Source organism: Ranitomeya imitator, chromosome 3 (genome assembly GCF_032444005.1).
Source record: "Ranitomeya imitator isolate aRanImi1 chromosome 3, aRanImi1.pri, whole genome shotgun sequence".
In the NCBI taxonomy this organism is placed as follows: Eukaryota; Metazoa; Chordata; class Amphibia; order Anura; family Dendrobatidae; genus Ranitomeya; species Ranitomeya imitator.
Window position 1 is genome coordinate 608,181,005 of NC_091284.1, and position 24,332 is coordinate 608,205,336.

The window sequence follows — 24,332 nt, forward strand, 5'->3', positions numbered from 1 at the left end:
ATCAACCTCAACCTGAAAAGGAAGCGAAACATCTGGCTGACGCAACACAGGAGCAGAAGAAAACCGGCGCTTAAGTTCCTGAAAGGCCTCCACAGCCGCAGGAGACCAATCAGCAACATCAGCACCCTTCTTAGACAGATCCGTCAAAGGCTTAACAACACTAGAAAAATTAGTTATGAAACGACGATAAAAATTAGCAAAGCCCAAGAACTTCTGTAGACTCTTAAGAGATGTAGGCTGCGTCCAGTCACAAATAGCTTGAACCTTGACGGGATCCATCTCAATAGTAGAAGGGGAAAAAATATACCCCAAAAAAGAAATCTTCTGGACTCCAAAGAGACACTTTGAACCCTTTACAAACAAAGAATTGGCCCGCAGGACCTGAAACACCTTCCTGACCTAATGAACATGGGACTCCCAGTCATCAGAAAAAACCAAAACATCATCCAAATACACAATCATAAATTTATCCAGATATTCACGGAAAATATCGTGCATAAAGGACTGGAAGACAGAAGGAGCATTAGAAAGTCCAAAAGGCATCACCAAATACTCAAAATGGCCCTCAGGCGTATTAAATGCGGTTTTCCACTCATCACCCTGCTTAATCCGCACAAGATTATACGCACCCCGAAGATCAATCTTAGTGAACCACTTAGCCCCCTTAATGCGAGCGAACAAATCAGTCAACAATGGCAAAGGATACTGATATTTGACCGTAATCTTATTCAAAAGACGGTAATCTATACAAGGCCTCAAGGAACCATCTTTTTTGGCCACGAAAAAAAAACCTGCTCCCAAAGGAGATGAAGATGGACGGATATGTCCCTTTTCCAAGGACTCCTTAACATAATCCCGCATAGCAGTATGCTCTGGCACTGACAGATTGAACAAACGACCTTTAGGAAATTTACTGCCAGGAATCAAATCTATAGCACAGTCGCAATCCCTGTGAGGAGGAAGCGAATTGAGCTTAGGCTCCTCAAAAACATCCCGATAATCAGACAAAAATACAGGAACCTCAGAAGGAGTAGATGAAGCGATAGAAATCGGAGGTGCATCATCATGAACCCCCTGACATCCCCAGCTTAACACAGACATCGTTTTCCAGTCCAAGACTGGGTTATGAGTTTGTAACCATGGCAGACCAAGCACTAAGACATCATGTAAATTATACAGTACCAGGAAGCGAATCACCTCCTGATGAACGGGAGTCATACGCATGGTCACGTGTGTCCAGTACTGAGGTTTATTCATAGCCAAAGGTGTAGAGTCAATTCCTTTCAAAGGAATAGGGACTTCCAGAGGCTCCAGACTAAACCCACAGCGGTTGGCAAATGACCAATCCATAAGACTCAGGGCAGCGCCTGAATCCACATAGGCATCGACGGAAATGGCTGATAATGAACAAATCAAAGTCACAGACAGAATGAACTTAGACTGTAAAGTACTAATGGCAACAGACTTATCAACCTTTTTTGTGCGTTTAGAGCATGCTGATATAACATGAGCTGAATCACCACAATAAAAACACAACCCATTTTTCCGCCTATAGTTTTGCCGTTCACTTCTGGACTGAATTCTATCACATTGCATTGTCTCAGGTGCCTGTTCAGAAGACACCGCCAAATGGTGCACAGGTTTGCGCTCCCGTAAACGCCGATCAATCTGAATAGCCATAGTCATAGACTCATTCAGACCTGTAGGTGCAGGGAACCCCACCATAACATCTTTAATGGCCTCAGAAAGGCCATCTCTGAATCTTGCAGCCAGAGCGCACTCATTCCACCGAGTAAGCACCGACCGTTTCCGAAATTTCTGACAATATATTTCTGCTTCATCTTGCCCCTGAGAGAGAGCCAATAAAGCTTTTTCAGCCTGAATCTCTAGGTTAGGTTCCTCATAGAGCAATCCCAATGCCAGAAAAAACGCATCCACATTGAGCAACGCAGGATCCCCTGGTGCCAATGCAAATGCCCAATTCTGAGGGTCACCCCGCAGGAAAGATATTACAATTTTGACTTGCTGAGCAGGGTCTCCAGAGGAGCGAGATTTCAAAGAAAGAAACAACTTGCAATTGTTCCTAAAATTCAGAAAACTAGATCTATCTCCAGAAAAAAACTCTGGGATAGGAATTCTAGGTTCAGACATAGGAGCATGTACAACAAAATCTTGTATATTTTGAACCTTAGGAGCAAGATTATTCAGGCTGGAAGCCAAACTCTGGACGTCCATGATAAACAGCTGAGGTCAGAGCCATTCAAGGATTAAGAGGAGGTAAGACGCAGCCAGGCTGCAATTAAGGCTAGGCAGCAAACTCTGAGGGAAGGAAAAAAAAAAAAAAACTTCCTCAGACTACTTTTCCTCCTACTTCAGCCAATACGATTACCACTTTTGGGCCGGCGATACTGTCATGATCCCAATGGAGGGGATCACAAAAGGACAAGCACACAAAAAACAGAACAAGCTCTAGGGTGATGGAAACTGAGCTGACCGCGATCCTGAACCTAATTCACAACACTAGCAGTAGCCGGGGAACGTGCCTACGATGATTCTAGACATCTCGCGCCAGCCGAAGGACTAGCTTCCCCTATTAGAAGAAACAAAGACCTCTCTTGCCTCCAGAGAAACACCCCACAGAAATAGCAGCCCCCCACATGTAATGACGGTGAAACGAGAGGAAAGCACACACGTAGTAATGAAAACAGATTCAGCAAAATGAGGCCCGCTAAAACTAGATAGCAGAGGATACAAAAGTGAACTGCGCGGTCAGCGAAAAACCCTACAAAAAACCATCCTGAAATTACCTGAACTCATGTGCCAACTCATGGAACATGAGGAGTAATATCAGCCCACTAGAGCAACCAGCAACAAGGAATCACATAACTGCAAGCTGGACTAAAACAAAAATAAAGCAAAACGTGAAACAGGAAAATCAAAAACTTAGCTTGTCCTGATGATCACAGAAGCGGAAAGCAGAGGTAACAAGACACACTGATTACATTGATCGCCGGCGAGGAAATGACAAGAAAGCCAGGTTAAATAGGAAACTCCCATATCCTGATAGAACAGGTGGACACCAGAGACCACAGAGAACACAAGTCACCCAGTACCATCTGTAACCTCCAGAGGGAGCCCAAAAACAGAATCCACAACACCAAACCTCTTTTAATGCACCCCATGATCCTGTTTGCCTTGGCAGCTGCTGCCTGGCACTGGCTGCTCCAGGTAAGTTTATCATTAACTAGGATCCAAATAGGAAAGAAAGTAGCAGCACCGCACAAATCTTCCGATAAAAAACCTTTGTCCTTTATTTCAACGTGTTGTGGACATGGTTACAGAGGGCAGGATAGATGCAGAACAAGGTGGTTAGGTTGATGGACTATGGCCGTTTCGCGTGTTACACGCTTCAACGGGTTTTGACCCGTTTTGGACCCGTTGAAGCGTGTAACACGCGAAATGGCTGTAGTCCATTAACCTAACCAGCTTGTTCTGCATCTATCCTGCCCTCTGTAACCATGTCCACAACACGTTTTTCAAATAAAGGACAAAGGTTTTTTTATCGGAAGATTTGTGCGGTGCTGCTACTTTCTTTCCTATTTGGATTTCCACATATGTTTTTTCAAGCAAGCATGCCATATTCCGTGGATTACCGATTGGTGGGGTTGTTGATTAAATCTACTGGACTCTGCTAAACCCGCTCAAACAGTGAGTACTCACCTGTTTCTTAGTGCCATTCAGCTTTTTTCTTGATTTTTATGGATTAACTAGGATCCCCAAGCTCTTCTCCATGTCAGATTTACCCAGTGGTTTCCCGTTCAGTGTGTAATGATAATATTGATTCCCATGTGTATAACCTTACATTTATCATTGTTAAATCACATCTGCCACCTCTCGGCCCAAGTTACCAACTTATCCAGATCAATCTGTAGCAGAATACAATCTTCTCTTGTAATGACTGCTTTACATAGTTTTGTATCATCTGCAAATATCAATATTTTACTTTGTACCCTATGGTATTTACTAGTACTATTACCATGTACTAATTTACTTGCTGTAGGGTATGTAGCACCAGTGTTAATGCGTGGTTCTTCCCCCACCCTCAGATAGGGATGCTGATATTCTCACCGCCACTGCTGCTGTTGTTCCTTCTGCTCCAGCTCCCACCGCAGCTGTCAGGTCCCCGAGCCAAAACACGCCTCATAGGTATCCTGACAATGTGCTTAGGGCGCATGTGCTCCCCACTTAAAGGGTCAGCGGCACTCCGGAAGTGTCACTAGCTTAGAACTGTGAGGCATCATGTATTTAAGGCACCCTCCCCTGTAAGGAGATGCCTGAGCAACTTTAGTGTCTTGTTAGTCTTGCCTTGCTACTTGTTAGATCATTTTTTCTGAATCCACCCTGTCTCTACCTGAATCTGAAACCATCTTGTTTATGCCTGAACATGAACACGCTTGTACCTGAACCTGTCCTGTCTAACAGCCATACTGTCTGAACGAGTACGTACTGTCCTGAATCAGTCCTGTCTAAATCAGTCATCAAGTCTGAACCTGCACAAGTATCCTTTCTGCCAGAGTTCCTGTTCCGATCACACAAACAATCAATGAACCGTATTCCATTTGTACATAATTTCCACCCTTTCGCCTATATCTTACACAAGTCCATTCGGAAAAATTGGCACCTGCTATCAGCCACATATCCGGATGTCCAGGAATCTAAAAATCCATTCCTCCTAAGCATTAAAAGGGCACCAAATGTAAAAGATTCCCTGGTGAAAGCAGATATTGGTTCAAAATCTAGTATACCAAGACAACGGTTCTTACAGAACCCAAGAAAGGGAACCTTTCCCTGCCTGCATTGTATACAATGCAACAATGTGTTCAGGGGAGACACATTCTCACACCCCCTTTCTGGAAAAATATTTAACATTGGTGATTTCTTCACCTGTGATTTATCCTATGTGGTCTACCTTATCAAATGCCCGTGTGGCCTTCTTTATGTAGGTGAAACGTCACAACCAATCCGTGACAGAATCTCAAAGCATAAATCTACTATAAGATGTAAGAATCTCCTTCCCATCCCTCATCATTTCATTTCTGTGGGTCATAACATATCACAACTAAGATTTCAGGTGATAGAACATGTCCCACTCCACGCTGTGGTGGTATTAAAATCCTTCTACTTAAAAACGCGAGGCCTACTGGATTCACACCCTGGACACTATGTGTCCAAGAGCCTCAATAGAGAATATGAGTTGTCTGCATTTTTGTAATTTAAGAACAATAGGTGTCTGTATCTTATGAACTGTTATATGTGACCTTTATTAATGTCGTTTCTGGTACCTATACAGTGACATGCTACTACTGAATGCATCAGTGACTTAAGGCATACAGAATACTCTCATCATGTGGGGTATACTAATATATGTTTCTCTTCTATTATAGAGTTGTCTGTATTAATATACAGTTAGGGCCAGAAATATTTGGACAGTGACACAAGTTTTGTTATTTTAGCTGTTTACAAAAACATGTTCAGAAATAAAATTATATATGTAATATGGGCTGAAAGTGCACACTCCCAGCTGCAATATGATAGTTTCCACATCCAAATCGGAGAAAGGGTTTAGGAATCATAGCTCTGTAATGCATAGCGTCCTCTTTTTCAAGGGACCAAAAGTAATTGGACAATGGACTCTAAGGGCTGCAATTAACTCTGAAGGCGTCTCCCTCGTTAACCTGTAATCAATGAAGTAGTTAAAAGGTCAGGGGTGGATTCCAGGTGTGTGGTTTTGCATTTGGAAGCTGTTGCTGTGAGCAGACAACATGCGGTCAAAGGAACTCTCAATTGAGGTGAAGCAGAACATCCTGAGGCTGAAAAAAAAGAAAAAATCCATCAGAGAGATAGCAGACATGCTTGGAGTAGCAAAATCAACAGTTGGGTACATTCTGAGAAAAAAGGAATTGACTGGTGAGCTTGGGAACTCAAAAAGGCCTGGGCGTCCACGGATGACAACAGTGGTGGATGATCGCCGCATACTTAATTTGGTGAAGAAGAACCCGTTCACAACATCAACTGAAGTCCAGAACACTCTCAGTGAAGTAGGTGTATCTGTCTCTAAGTCAACAGTAAAGAGAAGACTCCATGACAGTAAATACAAAGGGTTCACATCTAGATGCAAACCATTCATCAATAACAAAAATAGACAGGCCAGAGTTAAATTTGCAGAAAAACACCTCAAGAAGCCAGCTCAGTTCTGGAAAAGTATTCTATGGACAGATGAGACAAAGATCAACCTGTACCAGAATGATGGGAAGAAAAAAGTTTGGAGAAGAAAGGGAACGGCACATGATCCAAGGCACACCACATCCTCTGTAAAACATGGTGGAGGCAACGTGATGGCATGGGCATGCATGGCTTTCAATGGCACTGGGTCACTTGTGTTTATTGATGACATAAGAGCAGACAAGAGTAGCCGGATGAATTCTGAAGTGTACCGGGATATACTTTCAGCCCAGATTCAGCCAAATGCTGCAAAGTTGATTGGACGGCGCTTCATAGTACAGATGGACAATGACCCCAAGCATACAGCCAAAGCTACCCAGGAGTTCATGAGTGCCAAAAAGTGGAACATTCTGCAATGGCCAAGTCAATCTCCAGATCTAAACCCAATTGAGCATGCAATTCACTTGCTCAAATCCAGACTTAAGACGGAAAGACCCACAAACAAGCAAGACCTGAAGGCTGCGGCTGTAAAGGCCTGGCAAAGCATTAAGAAGGAGGAAACCCAGCGTTTGGTGATGTCCATGGGTTCCAGACTTAAGGCAGTGATTGCCTCCAAAGGATTTGCAACAAAATATTGAAAATAAAAATATTTTGTTTGGGTTATGTTTATTTGTCCAATTACTTTTGACCTCCTAAAATGTGGAGTGTTTGTAAAGAAATGTGTACAATTCCTACATTTTCTATCAGATATTTTTGTTCAACCCTTCAAATTAAACGTTACAATCTGCACTTGAATTCTGTTGTAGAGGTTTCATTTCAAATCCAATGTGGTGGCATGCAGAGCCCAACTCGCGAAAATAGTGTCACTGTCCAAATATTTCTGGCCCTAACTGTATAAGGACCTGGATGGCTCTGATGCAAATATCGAAAGAAATGTAATCACCACCACTCTTCACTTGTGACACCATGTTCTCTACAATAGTCCTTATCTATGCTCTAACTTCTGTAGGACTGCCACCACTCAGTTTTCTCCAGGAAGGATCACCTCCCCATTTCTTGATATCTCCTCTCTTAGCCTCAGGATCACGTCTCTAAATCCAGGGTCCCGCCCCCTGCCAATGTGGGATCCTATGGACACACACCCAGCCGACTCCTATCACCACTGGCACTTTTACTCCACTGGACTTTGGCTTCCTCCACGCCCTCGTGCGCAGTATTAGATTGCCCGCTGTAACATAATTACATAGCGTCACAACACCGCTGGAATGCAACCGCATAAGCAGTATGGAACGCACGGCCATCTTGTTTCCGGCCACCCGCCCCTGTAGCGTCATTGGCCGCACTCCTCCATAGTCCCATCCCTTTTTTTCCTCATACCGGCACGCTGTCAGACTATCGCCAGAGAAGCGGTGGATTCCGCATCAGTTAGCACGTCTGCTCCAGGTAACGGACTCATCTCCCGCCTTAATATCCATGGCTTTTTTGTTTATTACAAGGCGGTACCTTCTATTGCCTCCCCAGGAATCTCTTTATCGCTATACAGCAGGGCTGCTTAAATTAGCCGCATATATACAAGTCCTTATATGTAAATGTGCCTATTTCCTTTTTTGACTCTCATGGACGTAGTCCATTTATTATACCTTAAATCTTTCATATAGGTTTACTCAGGGAATAAATTTACTCCCAAACGGCTACTATCCATCGGCTACTTGGTACGTCTCTATACCCACTGGCGCACCCTATCACTCACTTTTACCTTAGGATCACCTATAGAGATTTGTGCTGTGCTGGATTCTCGGCTCAGCCAATATATTGCTGCAGGTTAATATGACCCCGCATTTATTTTGTGTATATTACTTTGTGTATATACTTTTGTTGGTATAATCATTTATTTAGTATTTACTACCTTTTGTTATATAAACTTACACACTTGTTTGTGCTCTGACGATTTTTGTAGTAAATGATGAAGGTCACCATCGACCGAAACGTTTTCCTGTATTTACTACAATAAATTTTCCCGTATCATCCACCTAAGTTGAGTCCTTGGTTTGTTACTGTAAGGTCGGGATCACACATGCGAGAAACACGTCCGTGTCTCGCATGTGAAATCCAAACTCTGGCGCCGGCACTGTGGAGCGGAGCGTGCGGCCGCATAGCAACACATGGAGCCATACGCTCCACTCTGGAGTGCCGGCGCTAGAGCTTGGATTTCACATGCGAGACACGGACGTGTTTATCGCATGTGTGATCCCGGCCTTAAAGAGTTCCTGTTCCCGTCCTGCCGGACACTACAACTCCATACCTGCATTCCTGACCCTTGGGGTCGGCTGCTGCATTACTGTTGATTGTCTTGGAGTGGTACCTGGTGGCTACCTACATCTCAAGCCTAGACTCACCATCAGATGCTCTAGTGAAGACTAAGTAGCCGCTTAGTTACTCCCCTCCAGGGTAAGTCCGGCCTGAGGTGCAGTGGGTCCACACCCAGCATGACTTTTCTTGGGTTTTGTCTATGAAATGGCCACAGTATGAATGTGCTTTTACACTTTGCAAAAAACAGCTTAAAGTCAAGCTCAGTTTTTTGGTATTGCTGTTGTCATGGTTAGGACAAGGTTATGTCTTGTACTCTCAAGGGTTAATGTTCTTAGCCTCTCTTTCAAGATGGGAGGGCTATTTATACTCGCTCCTAACCTGGTATCCTTGTCAGCTATAGGTTTTCTGCAGTCTGTATGCTTGACCTCTGTAGTGTGTGCTGGCTTGCTTTGTGTCTTGCTGTCACGTGCTTTATTCGTTTTCCTGGATTACTGACCCCTGGCTTGGCTTCTGACTATTCTCTGACTTTCCCTGTTGGTATCTTGTAATCTCCTGGCTACGACTGTTATGACCTGGTGGTTAGGACAATAATGGACCTGGTGGTTAAGAGCACACGGAAAGACCTGATAGTTACAATAATACAGGACAAGCTCAGGGACGTGGGAACTCTGCTAACCACAATCCCTAATCCTATCACACACACTAGAAATAGCCGTGGATTGCTCCTAACGCTCCCTATGCAACTCGTCACAGCCTAAGGAACTAGCTAGCCCTAAAGATAGAAAAATAAGCCTACCTTGCCTCAGAGAAATTCCCCAAAGGAAAAGGCAGCCCCCCACATATAATGACTGTGAGTAAAGATGAAAATCACAAACACAGAGATGAAATAGATTTAGCAAAGAGAGGCCCGACTTACTGAACAGACAGAGGATAGGAAAGGTAACTTTGCGGTCAGCACTAAAACTACAAAAAAAACACGCAGAGGGCGCAAAAGACCCTCCGCACCGATTCACGGTGCGGAGGCGCTCCCTCTGCGTCCCAGAGCTTCCAGCAAGCAAGACAAAAAACAAAATAGCAAGCTGGACAGAAAAAATAGCAAACAAGAGAAAAACAAGCAGGAACTTAGCTTCTGCTGGAGAATGCAGGTCACCAGAACGATCCAGGAGCGGACTAGACCAATACTAGAACATTGACAGGTGGCATGGAGCAATGATCTAAGTGGAGTTCAATAGAGCAGCCAGCTAACGAATTAACCTCGTCACCTGTGGAAGGAAACTCAGAAGCCGCAGCCCCACACACAACCACCAGAGGAAGCCCATGGACAGAACTAGCCGAAGTACCATTCATGACCACACGAGGGAGCTCGACAACAGAATTCACAACATACGCCCCCGGCTTGTTTCACTATTCTTTTATGCTTGTCCCTTCTCTGTTTCCCCGGCATCTGGCTGCGCCCCTGACCGCCTCCACTCTGTCACATGATTGTAGGTCCTTCTGCTTTACCTGGTCACTCTGTCTCATGTGAAAGGTCCCGATGGTGTTCATGTTAGTTACCCGGTTTCTGGTTCAGCTCCGTTGCTGCTGGGTGCAGTTTCCCTTGCAGTATTTATACCCGGATATCGTGACAGCTGTATTTTACACAAACGGGGCATGGCTTCCCATTCTGAGCTAAGTATTCTATCTGTATATAGCTCCTCTTGGATGGGTGTCTCAGTCTGGCTCTGTCCTGCTCTGCCCTTATTTTAATTGACATTGCTTTAAACCCATGGTTAGGTTTCAATACTAAAGACAGGTTAGGAATATCCCGATGGGTACACCTTGTCATAGTGGGATATCTCTTACACTTTTTTTTTAATCAAAATAGTGCTAAGTAAGTGCCATGTGTTACTTAGGGTACTTTCACACTAGCGTTTTTTGTAAATCCGTCACAATGCGTCGTTTTGCAGAAAAAACGCATCCTGCAAAAGTGATTGCAGGATGAGTTTTTTCCCCATAGACTTCTATTGGCGACGCATTTGCGACGGATTTGCACACTTCGCATCCGTCTTGCGACGGATGCGTCGTGCTTTGGCGGACCGTCGGGAAAAAAAACCCTACATGTAACGTTTTTTTCTCCCGACGGACCGCTTTTTCCGACCGCGCATGCGCGGCCGGAACTCCGCCCCCACCTCCCCGCACCTTACAATGGGGCAGCGGATGCGCCGGAAAAATGCATCCGCTGCACCCATTGTGCAAAGCGTTAAACGCTAGCGTCGGAATCTCTCCCCGACGCATTGCGACGTGGAGATTCCAACGCCAGTGTGAAAGAAGCCTTACTGATTTACTTGCTGTTGGTTATAGTCTCATTTTTGCTTCTTTCTTGGGTTTTGTAATCTATTAGCAGCTGAGGCACAGAAAGGAATGAGAGAAAGTGATAGTGATCTCCTACTAACCTGTTTACTAAGCTGCATACAAGTGTAATAGAGAGACAGGATTTCAATTTCTGGAAAGCACGTTAGTGGTCAATGGCGGGCTCAATGCATGCAAGTGTGAGAAATGAAGTTCCAGCTCATATAGTGCTGGCAGAATATTGATAAAGAGCAACTAGCCACTGAAAAAGAATGGATTTTACAGATTAACATTGTGGCAGTCGATTTATTTCTCCTAGTAACATGGAATTTATAATAATAATGATTTCTGTTTAGGCATATAATTAATATGGTAGTGTCATCAAAATGTAATAAATTCTTATAAACAAAAAAATATTTGGCAGTGAATCTCTCTGGGATTGTGCAGAGCCTGAGGGTCTTGAGGCCCAATAAGCCTCATTGCTTAACCTTGTCAGATATATTGTCTATTTGACTTCAAAATATTATTTTGTATAAAATATGAGCCGTCTTACCATTTTGTTCTTAACCCCTTTACCCCCAAGGGTGGTTTGCACGTCAATGACCAGGCCAATTTTTACAATTCTGACCACTGTCCCTTTATGAGGTTATAACTCCGAAACGCTTCAACGGATCCTGGTGATTCTGACATTGTTTTCTCGTGACATATTGTACTTCATGATAGTGGTAAAATTTCTTTGATAGTACCTGCGTTTATTTGTGAAAAAAACGGAAATTTGGCGAAAATTTTGAAAATTTCGCAATTTTCAAACTTTGAATTTTTATGCAATTAAATCACAGAGATATGTCACACAAAATACTTAATAAGTAACATTTCCCACATGTCTCCTTTACATCAGCATAATTTTGGAACCAATTTTTTTTTTTGTTAGGGAGTTATAAGGGTTAAAAGTTGACCAGCAATTTCTCATTTTTACAACACCATTTTTTTTTAGGGACCACGTCTCATTTGAAGTCATTTTGAGGGGTCTATATGATAGAAAATGCCCAAGTGTGACACCATTCTAAAAACTGCACCCCTCAAGGTGCTCAAAACCACATTCAAGAAGTTTATTAACCCTTCAGGTGTTTAATAGGAATTTTTGGAATGTTTAAATAAAAATGAACAGTTAACTTTTTTACACAAAAAATTTACTTCAGCTCCAATTTGTTTTATTTTACCAAGGGTAACAGGAGAAATTGGACCCAAAAAGTTGTTGTCCAATTTGTCCTGAGTACGCTGATACCCCATATGTGGCAGTAAACCACTGTTTGGGCGCATGGGAGAGCTCGGAAGGGAAGGAGCGCTATTTGACTTTTCAATGCAAAATTGACAGGAATTGAGATGGGACGCCATGTTGCGTTTGGAGAGCCACTGATGTGCCTAAACATTGAAACCCCCCACAAGTGACACCATTTTGGAAAGTAGACCCCCTAAGGAACTTATCTGGATGTGTGGTGAGCACTTTGACCCACCAAGTGCTTCACAGAAGTTTATATTCCAGAACCGTAAAAATAAAAAATCATATTTTTTCACAAAAATTATATTTTTGCCCCCAATTTTTTATTTTTCCAAGGGTAAGAGAAGAAATTGGACCTCAAAAGTTGTTGTCCAATTTGTCCTGAGTACGCTGATACCCCATATGTGGCAGTAAACCACTGTTTGGGCGCATGGGAGAGCTCGGAAGGGAAGGAGCGCAGTTTGACTTTTCAATGCAAAATTGACAGAAATTGAGATGGGACGCCATGTTGCGTTTGGAGAGCCACTGATGTGCCTAAACATTGAAACCCCCCACAAGTGACACCATTTTGGAAAGTAGACCCCCTAAGGAACTTATCTAGAGGTGTGGTGAGCACTTTGACCCACCAAGTGCTTCACAGAAGTTTATAATGCAGAACCGTAAAAATAAAAAATCACATTTTTTCACAAAAATTATATTTTTGCCCCCAATTTTTTATTTTTCCAAGGGTAAGAGAAGAAATTGGACCACAAAAGTTGTTGTCCAATTTGTCCCGAGTACGCTGATACCCCATATGTGGCAGTAAACCACTGTTTGGGCGCATGGGAGAGCTCGGAAGGGAAGGAGCGCCGTTTGACTTTTCAATGCAAAATTGACAGGAATTGAGATGGGACGCCATGTTGCGTTTGGAGAGCCACTGATGTGCCTAAACATTGAAACCCCCCACAAGTGACACCATTTTGGAAAGTAGACCCCCTAAGGAACTTATCTGGATGTGTGGTGAGCACTTTGACCCACCAAGGGCTTCACAGAAGTTTATAATGCAGAGCCATAAAAATAAAACAACATTTTTTTCCCACAAAAATTATTTTTTAGCCCCCAAAAGTTGTAGTCCAATTTGTCCTGAGTACGCTGATACCCCATATGTGGGGGGGAACCACCGTTTGGGCGCATGGGAGGGCTCGGAAGGGAAGGAGCGCCATTTGGAATGCAGACTTAGATGGAATGGTCTGCAGGCGTCACATTGCGTTTGCAGAGCCCCTAATGTACCTAAACAGTAGAAACCCCCCACAAGTGACACCATTTTGGAAAGTAGACCCCCTAAGGAACTCATCTTGATGTGTTGTGAGAGCTTTGAACCCCCAAGTATTTCACTACAGTTTATAACGCAGAGCCATGCAAATAAAAAATATTTTTTTTTCCACAAAAATTATATTTTAGCCCCCAGTTTTGTATTTTTCCAAGGTTAGCAGGAGAAATTGGACCCTAAATGTTGTTGTCCAATTTGTCCTGAGTACGCTGATACCCGATATGTGGGGGGGAACCACCGTTTGGGCGCATGGGAGGGCTCGGAAGGGAAGGAGCATCATTTGGAATGTAGACTTAGATGGATTGGTCTGCAGGCGTCACATTGCGTTTGCAGAGCCCCTAATGTACCTAAACAGTAGAAACCCCCCACAAGTGACCCCATATTGGAAACTAGACCCCTCAATGAACTTATCTAGATGTGTTGTGAGAACTTTAAACCCCCAAGTGTTTCACTACAGTTTATAACGCAGAGCCGTGAAAATAAAAAATCTTTTTGTTTTCCCACAAAAATTATTTTTTAGCCCCCAGTTTTGTATTTTCCCAAGGGTAACAGGAGAAATTGGTCCACAAAAGTTGTTGTCCAATTTTACCTGAGTACGCTGATACCCCATATGTTGGGGTAAACCCCTGTTTGGGCACACAGGAGAGCTCGGAAGGGAAGGAGCACTGTTTTACTTTTTCAACGCAGAATTGGCTGGAATTGAGATCGGACGCCATGTCGTGTTTGGAGAGCCCCTGATGTGCCGAAACAGTGGAAACCCCCCAATTATAACTGAAACCCTAATCTAAACACACCCCTAACCCTAATTCCAACGGTAACCCTAACCACACCTCTAACCCTGACACACCCCTAACCCTAATCCCAACCCTATTCCCAACTGTAAATGTAATCTAAACCCTAACCCTAACTTTAGCCCCAACCCTAACTGTAGCCCCAACCCTAACCCTAACCCTAGCCCTAACCCTAGCCCTAGCCCTAACCCTAGCCCTAACCCTAGCCCTAACCCTAGCCCTAGCCCTAACCCTAGCCCTAACCCTAGCCCTAGCCCTAACCCTAACCCTAGCCCTAGCCCTAACCCTAGCCCTAACCCTAACCCTAACCCTAGCCCTAACCCTAGCCCTAGCCCTAACCCTAGCCCTAACCCTAGCCCTAACCCTAACCCTAGCCCTAGCCCTAACCCTAGCCCTAACCCTAGCCCTAGCCCTAACCCTAGCCCTAACCCTAGCACTAACCCTAGCCCTAGCCCTAACCCTAGCCCTAACCCTAGCCCTAATGGGAAAATGGAAATAAATACATTTTTTTTTATTTTTCCCTAACTAAGGGGGTGATGAAGGGGGGTTTGATTTACTTTTATAGCGAGTTTTTTAGCGGATTTTTATGATTGGCAGCCATCACACACTGAAAGACCCTTTTTATTGCAAAAAATATTTTTTGCAATACCACATTTTGAGAGCTATAATTTTTCCATATTTTGGTCCACAGTCATGTGAGGTCTTGTTTTTTGCGGGACGAGTTGACGTTTTTATTGAAAACATTTTTGGGCACGTGACATTTTTTGATCGCTTTTTATTCCGATTTTTGTGAGGAAGAATGACCAAAAGCCAGCTATTCATGAATTTCTATTGGGGGAGGCGTTTATACCGTTCCGCGTTTGGTAAAATTGATAAATCAGTTTTATTCTTCGGGTCAGTACGATTACAGCGATACCTCATTTATATCATTTTTTTATGGTTTGGCGCTTTTATACGATAAAAACTATTTTACAGAAAAAATAATTATTTTTGCATCGCTTTATTCTCAGGACTATAACTTTTTAATTTTTTTGCTGATGATGCTGTATGGCGGCTCTTTTTTTGCGGGACAATATGACGCTTTCAGCGGTACCATGGTTATTTATATCTGTCCTTTTGATCGCGTGTTATTCCACTTTTTGTTCGGCGGTATGATAATAAAGCGTTGTTTTTTGCCTCGTTTTTTTTTTTTTTTCTTACGGTGTTTACTGAAGGGGTTAACTAGTGGGACAGTTTTATAGGTCGGGTCGTTACGGACGCGGCGATACTAAATATGTGTACTTTTATTGTTTTTTTTTTTATTTAGATGAAGAAATGTATTTATGGGAATAATATATTTTTTTTTTTTCATTATTTTGGAATATTTTTTTTTATTTTTTTTACACATTTGGAAAATTTTTTTTTTACTTTTTTACTTTGTCCCAGGGGGGGACATCACAGATCAGTGATCTGACAGTTTGCACAGCACTCTGTCAGATCACTGATCTGACATGCAGCGCTGCAGGCTTCACAGTGCCTGCTCTGAGCAGGCTCTGTGAAGCCACCTCCCTCCCTGCAGGACCCGGATCCGCGGCCATCTTGGATCCGGGGCTGGAGGGAGCAGGGAGGGAGGTGAGACCCTCGCAGCAACGCGATCACATCGCGTTGCTCCGGGGGTCTCAGGGAAGCCCGCAGGGAGCCCCCTCCCTGCGCGGTGCTTCCCTGCACCGCCGGCACATCGCGATCATCTTTGATCGCGGTGTGCCAGGGGTTAATGTGCCGGGGGCGGTCCGTGACCGCTCCTGGCACATAGTGCCGGATGTCAGCTGCGATAAGCAGCTGACACCCGGCCGCGATCGGCCGCGCTCACGGGGGGCTATGACGTACTATCCCGTCCAGGGTCAGATAAGCCCAGGGCACCTCGACGGGATAGTACGTCTAAGGTCACAGAGGGGTTAAATGAAGGATTTAAAAGACATCACTAATGTTTCCAATGTAACCAAAGACATCAATATTCATAACATGCAGCCTGCTGGATCATTATAACCAGATATTTCATTGGATTCTAATTAATATATGAGCAGCATTCATTAAATAATGAAACATCATGACATACATAACCAGGTAAATTGAGATGCTGCTTTCTTTTCATTATTACTTCAGGCCAAAAAGCAGTGAGAATCTTTAGTGACATGAACACATTATTAAGCAAAATTATTAAAACGGGTTCACTAAAAATAATAACACAAAAGGTATATATATACAATTTATACGAGAAATGCAGCAAGACTTCAATTTTATACTTTTCACATGTGTCATATCCAATTAACCAGCAGAGGGCACTATATGTCTTTTATAAGAAGGTAAATTTAAACGGGCGACAATGCTCACAATATTTCATAGCTAATATTTGGATAAAGTACTAAGTGTTGGATTGATAAAGCAGAGGAAATAATTTCAGCATGTAACACAAATTAACTTGACTTATTTGTAGAAAGAAACTAGAGTAAAACCTTGTCAGTGATAAAGAATAATTTTCGTAAAGTAGGATTCTGTCACAATACCCCTCAGTTGGGGTAACATCTTAGGATCATGTAAATAATAGAAAGGAAAATTTGTTTAAAATGTTATTTACATATATAAAAAATATACTTATTTGCAATTATTTAGCTAAAATGCATCTACAATAAAAGAAGAAAAAAAAGCATCTTTGCAAATAGTCTTAATACAGATTTATGTGTCGCCATGTTTACAGACTACATACAAACTCCCTGTAATGGAAACCTTTCTTTTACAGTATATGAATCATGCTTATTAGCTTAGCAAATGTAGTTTTGCAAATATAAAGGATGGCAAAAGGTATGACTGTAGGATCAGACTACAGGGGGTTTGCAAATAGGTCTGCACAGGAGCTATATTCATCAAGAGATTAATTATGAAATGTGAATTTGCACAGTAGATGGCCAGCTCCGTAAGTAAACACTTCCAGCCGGCGAACGCCGCCACCGATAACAGTTAATTGGCAGGGGTGACATCTGCTGGCCCCCGGCCGATCAGACATTGATGACCTATCTATAGGCCATCAATGTAAAAGTAATGGAAAATCTCTTTAATAATTTTATATTACTAACCATTTCGCCCCCGTGATTTTCCAGTTTTTGTTTTTTTCTCCCCTTCTTCCAAGAGTCATAACTTTTATATTTTTCCACCCCTATAGCTGTGCGGGGGCTTGTTTTCTAGGGGACGAGTTGTACTTTTGAAAGACACCAATCATTCTGCCACGAAGCGTACTAGAAAACAGGAAACAAAAAAGTGTGATTCCACAAAGGGTTTTTTTTAGTTACCATGTTCATTATATGGTAAAACTGACCTGGCAATATGATTTTCTAGGTCAGTACGAGTATGCAGATACCAAACATTTATAGTTTTTTTTTCTTAAAGTGGTGGGAAAAAAAATCTGTCAAAAAAATGTTTTTGCTTTTTCCAAGACCCCATAACATTTTCATTTTTCAGGGATCAGGGGCTTTTTTTGTGTCCTGAGCTGACATTTTCACAGATACTACAGTGCGTCCGTAAAGTCATGATGCACTTTTGACCATTCACGTGATCTATTTATAGTTTACACGATCCCCGAATCTGTCACCTTTAGACTTTTGCTTTTGGGGTTATGTGAAGCAACATGTGTATATTGAACATATCAACGACAGTAATCACTTAAAACAGAGAATCACAGGCGTTATTCACTCTGTTACACTAGACGTCCTTACCTGTGTGTGGAAGGAACTTCGCTATTCACTATTATTTGGATGCGTGTAGGGCAACAAATGGAGCCCACATCGAATTGCACTGTATCGGTATGAAACTGGGAGAGTTTTTCTCTTATTTGGAGCAGATTTCACATTTCTATCGTTTTTTGTTGCTTTCCTGTGACTGGTCAAAAGTGCACCCTGACTTTGCAGACACACTGAATTTTGGGATAGATACAATGCTTTGATTGCTTGTTATTGCATTTTATTAAAAAACGTAATTCTGGCATTTTGATTTTTTTTTCTTGTTACGCCGTTCATTGATTGGATAAAGCTGTTTAATATTTTCATAGATTGGACATTTCTGAACACCATGATGCCAAACATGTGTATTTTCTATTTTTATAATTGCCTTATTTTTAAAGGGGTGATATGAACTTTTATGCATTTTTCTATAGTGTATATATATATATATATATATATATATATATATATATATATATATACTTTTAAACTTTTTAGTGCATTTAATAGTCCCCTTGGGAGACTTAAAGCTGCAATCAACTGATGGCCTGTGCTATACATAGCCTCAGCACTACTATGTATAGCAAAAATCACGATCTCCTTTGAACACCAGCCATGGACCGGCATTCACAGAAAGATCATGATGACATTCATATGGGTCTTCAGGAAACTCCTGGCTGTCATGACAACCCATCGGTGCCCCGTGATCAAGTGACAGGGAGCCGATGGGCAGGATAAATGACGCACTTCCTGTCAGCAGCATTTAACTGGTTAACAGTCACGGGTGGATCTTGGATCAAATCAGCCATCAAGTGGTGGATAGATGCAGGCTCGGCGTATGAGCCTGCATCAAAGGCAGTGAAATGAGCAATGGCGTAAATATACAGCAAAAATTAAGAGCCCACCACATCAAAACCCTGTCATGGGCAGTCCAATCTCCAGACCTGAACCCCATTGAAAACCTCTGGAATGTAATCAAGAGGATGATGGATAGTCACCAGCCATCAAACAAAGAAGACAAAAAGGCAAGCGCCGGAATGCGCGTTGGGGATGGTGGCACCACAGAGCTCCAGGTACCGTTCAAGTAATGCTTACACTTTAGTTTTGATACTGTTTGCTCCTTGCTCTTTTTTCTAGATGTGGCACACAGCCCTTCTGGGGACTTTTTGATTTGGCTATAGTATGCACCAGACTTTATAATTTGACATGCTTCATTGTGCACATGCACCTTTTTGAGCAAATTATTCATGTCGTATGTACCTGACGGTATATGTCTCTTATTGTGGTTCCACCTAATTTGGCTCACCTCTGTCAATTCCCTATTGATTCTTGGTCATATGGTTTTATATATTTATCAATAACATTTTTGACGTTTTATATGACATCGGTCTTTTTGGTGCTTTCTTCGAAATATATGATTTCCATAATAAGTGAGTACACTATATACCTAAGGGACTGTACTATACAAAAGTGAGTACACTATATACTAAGGACTGTGCTATACATAGATAGTGACTACACTGTATACTGAGGGATGGCGCTATACAGTATATTATAAGCAAGTACACTATATCCTAAGGGACTGTGCTATACTTAATAAGTGAGTACACCATATACTAAGGGGCTGTGCTATGTGTAATAAGTGAGTACACTATATACTAAAGAACTGTGTTAGACATAATAAGTGATAATGTCTTCCTCCACCTCCCCCTGTTCCTAAATCCATTATAAATCCCCCTTCTGCCTATCCAAATCCCCCACACCCCTCATTGCCCTTCTCCCTGCATCCCATTATTGTCCTCTCCCCACCCGATCATTGCCCTCTTAACCCTACATCATTGCCTTCTCCCCCACCAACCCCTAAAAATAGCAATTCGTCCCACAAAAAAACAAGCTCATTTCAAAAATTCCTGTGAAGCACCCAAAGGGTTAACAAACTTCTTGAATGTGATTCTGAGCACCTTGAGGGGTGCAGTGTTTAGAATGGCGTCACTTTTTGGTATTTTCTGTCATATAGGCCCCCTCGAAGTGACTACAAATGTGAGAAGGTCCCTAAAAAATGGTTTTGTAAATTTTGTTGAAAAAATAAAAAATTTCCTATACCTTCCTAACCCTTATAACTTAATAACAACAAAAAATGTTGCTTCCAAAAGTATCCTAATGTAAGGTAGACTTGTCGGAGATGCTATTTATTAACTATTTTGTGCGACATAACTCTGTGATTTAAGAGCATGAAAATTCAAAGTTTGAAAATTGCAAAATTTTCAAACATTTTGCCAAATTTACGTTTTTTTTCACAAATATGTCATATCGAAGAAATTTTACAATTATCATGAAGTACAATATGTCACAAAAAACATTCTCAGAATCGGTGGGATCCGTTAAAGCGTTACAGAGCTATAACCTCATAAAGTAACAGTGGTCAGAATTGTAAAAATTGGCCCGGTCATTAACGTGCAAACCACCTTTGGGGAAAAGGGGTTAGCATAAAATCATTTATTAACTGTGAGACCACTCATGTCATCTACTGTATTTACTGTACACTTGTCACTAGCAATGCATAAGGTATACTAAGAGCAAACTTAAGAAGAGAATAGACGAACATATTTCAGTATCAACAGTAGGAATTCTGGCTACTCTGGAGCAGTGAAACATTTCACCACAACACATAAAGGTGACATTTCGGGTTTCTCATTTTTGGGGGGATTGAAAAGGTTGAACATTCTATCTGGGAAGAAGCTGGCAAAAAAACAACTAGTCTTAAGAGAAGCTTTGGATACCAAATATCCCCATAGTATGAATTTCAGAAACAATTTACTTTTAATCTATTGAAGGGAATTGATTATTATCAATGAATTTAATCATTTTAGATAGAACATTCTAGAGGAACTTGGATTGACGCCTGAAAAAAGAAGTTTTGATATTCTGATTATTGGCTGTAGTTCATGTTATCGGTTGCTCAATTGGTTGGCATTTGTTTCTGTTTTTGTGGATTTCAGTTTACTGCAATCTTTTCCTATTGCAGCTGTTTACGTCTATTACCTTCTTAACATTGGGAATATCTAAATACCAATCAATCAGGTAATTTCTTTGCCATGTATACTTTTCTCTTTGATGTTTTTGGTTTTCTTTTCTGCTAAATTTGGCAATTTCTTACCATTGATCCATTCCGGATTAATCAGACTCTGTCTCCATCATTTTCCCTGTACAACATCTAGAGATTTGACATCCAGGGCATTGACTGTGATTTATTTAACCATTTCCCCAATGCTCAGTATTCTTGATGCATTTATTGACATGAGGAATACACATATATTTCAACATTGTTTATTAGCTAAAGTTTTCCTGCTATATGCCTGTTGCATCAGGACAATTTGATTATGTTTAGTTTTTCAAGTTTTATTAAACAGTATGTCATATAATTCTCTTGATATGGTTTATAATAATATAATAATAATAATAATTTTATTTATATAGCGCCAACATATTCCGCAGCGCAAGAGGGGACTTGTACAGACAATAGACATTACAGCATAACAGAAATACAGTTCAAAACAGATACCAGGAGGAGTGAGGGCCCTGCTCGCAAGCTTACAAACTATGGGGAAAAGGGGAGACACGAGAGGTGGATGGTAACAATTGCTTTAGTTATTCGGACCAGCTATAGTGTAAGGCTCAGGTGTTCATGTAAAGCTGCATGAACCAGTTACCTGCCTAAGTATGTAGCAGTACAGACACAGAGGGCTAATACTGCATAAAGTGTATGAGAACATGATGCGAGGAACCTTTTTTTTTTTTTTTATTATAAATAGGCCACACAGGGATCGTTAGGTTAATGCATTGAGGCGGTAGGCCAGTCTGAACAAATGAGTTTTTAGGGCACGCTTAAAACTGTGGGGATTGGGGATTAATCGTATTAACCTAGGTAGTGCATTCCAAAGAATCGGCGCAGCACGTGTAAAGTCTTGGAGACGGGAGTGGGAGGTTCTGATTATTGAGGATGCTAACCTGAGGTCATTAGCGGAGCGGAGGGCACGGGTAGGGTGGTAGACTGATACCAGGGAGGAGATGTAGGGTGGTGCTGAGCCATGGAGTGCTTTGTGGATGAGGGTAGTAGTTTTGTACTGGATTCTGGAGTGGATGGGTAGCCAGTGTAATGACTGGCACAGGGTAGAGGCATCGGTGTAACGGTTGGTGAGGAATATGATCCTTGCTGCAGCATTCAGGACAGATTGGAGCGGGGAGAGTTTTGCAAGAGGGAGACCGATTAGTAGAGAGTTACAATAGTCCAGACGAGAATGAATAAGTGAAACAGTCAGAGTTTTTGCAGAGTCGAAATTAAGAAAAGGGCGAATTCTAGAAATGTTTTTGAGATGCAGGTAAGAAGAGCGAGCCAGTGATCGGATGTAGGGGGTGAATGAAAGGTCAGAATCAAGGATGACCCCAAGGCAGCGGGCATGTTGCTTTGGAGTAATGGTGGAACCGCACACGGAGATGGCAATGTCAGGCAAAGGTAGGTTAGTAGAGGGAGAGAACACGAGGAGTTCAGTTTTTGACAGGTTTAGTTTCAGATAGAGGGAGGACATGATGTTAGAGACAGCGGTAAGACAATCACTGGTGTTTTCTAAAAAGGTCGGTGTGATATCGGGAGCAGAAGTGTATAATTGGGTGTCGTCAGCATAGAGATGGTACTGGAAACCAAATCTACTGATTGTTTGTCCAATAGGGGCAGTATACAACGAGAAGAGTAGGGGGCCTAGGACTGATCCTTGAGGAACCCCAACAGTAAGGGGAAGGTGAGAGGAGCAGGAACCAGCAAAACATACAGTGAAGGATCGGTCAGAGAGATAGGAGGAGAACCAGGAGAGAACGGTGTCCTTGAGGCCGATGGAGCGGAGCATAGTGAGGAGGAGCTGATGATCCACAGTGTCGAATGCTGCAGAGAGATCCAAGAGAATTAGCATGGAGTAGTGACCATTAGATTTAGCTGTTAGTAGGTCATTAGAGACTTTAATGAGGGCAGTTTCAGTAGAGTGTAAAGAGCGGAAGCCAGATTGAAGAGGGTCGAGAAGAGAGTTATCTGAGAGATAGCGGGTAAGACGGGAGTGGACCAGGCGTTCGAGGAGTTTAGAGATGAAGGGAAGATTAGAGACAGGTCTATAATTAGCGGCACAGTTTTGATCGAGGGATGGTTTTTTAAGTAATGGATGTATGATGGCATGCTTAAATGAGGAGGGAAAAATACCGGAAGTGAGGGAAAGGTTGAATATTTTTGTTAGGTGAGAGGTGATAGCCGGGGAAAGGGACTGGAGGAGATGTGACGGAATGGGGTCACTGGTGCAAGTGGTCGGGCGAGAAGATGCAAGGAGCCTGCTTACTTCTTCTTCTGTAACTGCTTCAAAGTCAGAGAGTGAACTAGATGCAGTGGGGGAGGGAGGACAGTGCATGGTATGAAGAGATTGGGAGATGATTTCCTGTCGAATGTGGTCAATTTTTTCTTTGAAGTAATTGGCCAGATCGTCAGCACGGAGATCCGTGGTTGGGGCCTGCTCTCTTGGGTTGAGTAGGGACTGGAACGTGTCAAAGAGACGTTTAGGGTTATTGGACAGGGAGGTGATGAGGGTGTTGAAGTAGGTTTGTTTGGAGAGGTGAAGGGCAGAATTGTATGTCTTTAGCATGAACTTATAATGGATGAAATCTTCGGGTAGATTAGATTTTCTCCACAGACGTTCTGCGCACCTGGAGCACCGCTGCAGGAAACGTGTTTGCGGCGTGTGCCACGGTTGTTGCCGTCTGTGCCGAGTTGTTTTATGTATAGGAGGAGCAGCTTCATCCAGAGCACTTTGCAGGGTTTCATTGTAATGCTTCAATGCAGAATCAGGACATGAGATGGAGGAAATAGGGGCCAATGAGGACTGCAAGTTCATCATAAGTTTCTGGGTGTTAATGGCCTGTATGTTTCTATAGGTGTGGAAAGTGGGGGTGACCTGAGCGGGATGGCAGTTCTTGATAGAGAATGAAAGAAGGTTGTGGTCAGAGAGCGGGAGAGGGGAGTTTGTGAAGTCATCCACTGAGCAAAGTCGGGAGAAGACCAAGTCAAGGGAGTTTCCATCTTCATGTGTTGGAGAGTTAGTATGCTGCGAGAGGCCAAAAGAGGAGGATAGAGATAAAAGGTGAGAAGCAGATGGGGAGAGGGGAGAGGCAATGGGGATGTTGAAATCACCCATGATAAGGGTGGGGGTGTCACAGGAGAGAAAGTGTGGAAGCCAGGTGGCAAAGTGATCCAGGAACTGATGAGAGGGGCCGGGAGGACGATACACCACCGCCACTCGCATGGAGAAGGG